General features: G+C 53.8%; 1 protein-coding gene across 1 annotated transcript in view; it reads right to left on the reverse strand.

Moving 5' to 3' along the window:
• Nucleotides 1-2434: 2434 nt before the first annotated feature.
• Hmga1 (high mobility group AT-hook 1) overlaps nt 2435-2498 on the reverse strand; it is a 15911-nt gene continuing 15847 nt past the window's right edge. Inside the window, exon 5 of the transcript XR_002822117.1 lies at nt 2435-2454. The gene's annotated coding sequence lies outside the window, so the exon portion shown is untranslated. The remainder of the gene's footprint in view (nt 2455-2498) is intronic.

The following is a 2498-nucleotide window of genomic DNA, read 5'->3' on the forward strand; positions in this document are numbered from 1 at the left end:
GTGAACTCTGCTTGACATGCTGGAGCCAGCAGAGCATTAAAACAACAGGAGGGGGGCTGGGGAGATGGTTCAGTGGAGCGAGCGCTTCCCTGGCAGGGGCAAGGATCTGAGTTCAATCCCCAAAAAAAAAAAAAAAAAAAAAAAAAAAACAGGAGGCATGAGCCCTGCACCTGGAGGCTGCTGCCCATCCCGGCGCCCCGGAACCCAGCACACGCTTGCAGCTCTGCACTGTCCCTGAGCCCTGCAGGCATGGAAAAGCGGATGGAGGCTCAGGGAAGCCTCTGCCTCAAGGGAACAAGGCAGACTGGATCCTAAAAGTCGGTGTGTGGTGGCACATGGTGGCGCGCGCCTGTCATCCCAGCTCAGGGGCCGAGGCAAGAGGATTGCCTTGAATTTGAGGCCAGCCTGGGCTGCACAGTGAGACCCTGTCTCAATAACAATCACAGAGAAGCCAGGCATGGTGGCACATGGCACACGCCTGTCATCCTAGCATGCTGGGAGGCCCTGGGTTTAATCCTTTGTACAAAAAAAAAAAAAAAAGGGGGCTGGGGAGATAGCTCAGTAGAATAAAGTAGAATAAGCACTTGCCTGGCAAGTGCAAGGTCCTGAGTTCAATCCCCGATACTGAAAAAAAAAAAGAGCTATGGAAAGCTCCAGAGATGAGGATTGTGGTGTGAAAAACACTGGGAGACGCCCACACCCCGAAGAGCCCTGTCCCCGACAGCAAGGCTCCTTTACTGGCACAGGACTGGCCGAGCAGGACCAGGGACAGACGCAGGGAGCAGGACAGGCCTGCGCTACAGCGGCTGCTCCCCTGGGGCGGACGGGCTGTTCCGCCAGCTGACCACTGAAGCCATGAAGTCGGATCCCTGCCTCGCACCCCTTTGCCTGGGGAACTAAATTTTTTTTTCTAAATTTGAAAGTGGAAAAATGAATCATAATACCATTTGGTTTGGGTTGTGTGTGTATATGTGGTGCGGGGGGTCTTGTTACATACTTCAGGCTGGTCTAGACTCCACAGCAATCCTCCTGCCTCGGCCTCCTGAGTGTTTGGATTACAAGTGTACACCACTACACCCAGCTGTTAAGTCATAAAACTTTGAGAAAAAAAATAGAAATTAAGGGGCTGGTGAGATGGCTCAGTGGTCTAAAGCACCTACTTAGAACAAGCTTGGCAAAGCACAGGGACCGTGGTTCAATCCCCCAGCACCACATGCCAGCCAGCCCCGCCCCCCCCACACAAATAAATAAATAAATTTAAAAAAAAAAAAGAAAATAGAAATTAAAAGTGCCCCCTAGGAGCCAGGGAAATGGCTTGGTAGAATTTGCCTGACAAACAAGGGGCTGAGTTCAAAACGCCGGTTCCACCAAAAAAAAAGAAAAAAAAAAAGATGCTCCCTAACAAAAATATGCCCAGGATAACAGAGGGAAGGTCAGACGTAGGGACCTACCCTCCACTGCTTGGCAACTTTGTGGTCACTGCAGACTGCAGTGTGGTCAGCACCAGCAGGACCCACAGGACGGAGCAGGGTCGGAGCCTAGCGCTCCCTCCACATGGGCCCTGGCGGAGCTGTGGATGGGTCCCTCATCTCCATCGCTTGGCCACAGCTTGGGCCCTGCATTAGCCCCCGTTACTGTGGCAGAGGCCTGAGGTTGTTGTACAGGGAGGAGGTTGCCCAGTCGCTGCCCTCTGTCGCTGGGCTTCACTGCCTCTGCCACGTGGAGGCCATAGTCTTGGCAGAAGAACTTGCCGAGGCAGAACTGCCCACCTGGTGGCCAGGAAGCAAATGAGAAAGAGCCAGGCATGGGGGCGCAGGCCTAGAACCCGGGCCCTTGGGGATGCTATGGCAGGTTTGAGCTCAGCCTGGGAAACTTGAACAGGATCACACTGAGTTCTCAGGCTGAGCTCAAGCCTGTGATCCTCCTGCCTCAGCCTCCCAGAGCCCTCAGCTGGGATCACAGGTGTGCACCATTGCATTGAGCTCCAGCCAGAAGGGACTTTTCTGCAGGTGGTGGTGGTGGTGGGGAATCAGGGATTGAACTCAGGCCCTTGCACTTGCCAGGTGAGCGTTTAGTCTACTGAGCCATCTCCCCAGCCCCAGTTCTGCAGTTTGAAGTCCTAAGTGGAAAGTACAGACTGCGAGTCATGCTGCAACACTGCTGCTGTCTTTGTTGATTTGCAGTTTTTTAGTTTTTATTTTTGGCGGTGCTGGGAATTCACACTAAGCTTTTTGCACCAAGCTACATCCCCAGCCTGTTTCTTCTTCTTCTCCTTCTCCTCCTCCTCTTCCTCCTCCTTCTTCTCTTCCTCCTCCTCCTTCTCTTCCTCCTCCTCCTCCCCCTCCTCCTCCTTCCCTTCTTCTCCTTCCCTTCTCCTCCTCCTCCTCCTCCTCCTCCTTCCCTTCTTCTCCTTCCCTTCTCCTTCTCCTCCTCCTCCCCCTCCTCCTCCTTCTCCTTCCCTTCTTCTCCTTCCCTTCTCCTCCTCCTCCTCCCCCTCC

This window comes from Octodon degus, unplaced genomic scaffold (assembly GCF_000260255.1).
Source record: "Octodon degus isolate 3935 unplaced genomic scaffold, OctDeg1.0 scaffold00005, whole genome shotgun sequence".
NCBI classification, from domain to species: Eukaryota; Metazoa; Chordata; class Mammalia; order Rodentia; family Octodontidae; genus Octodon; species Octodon degus.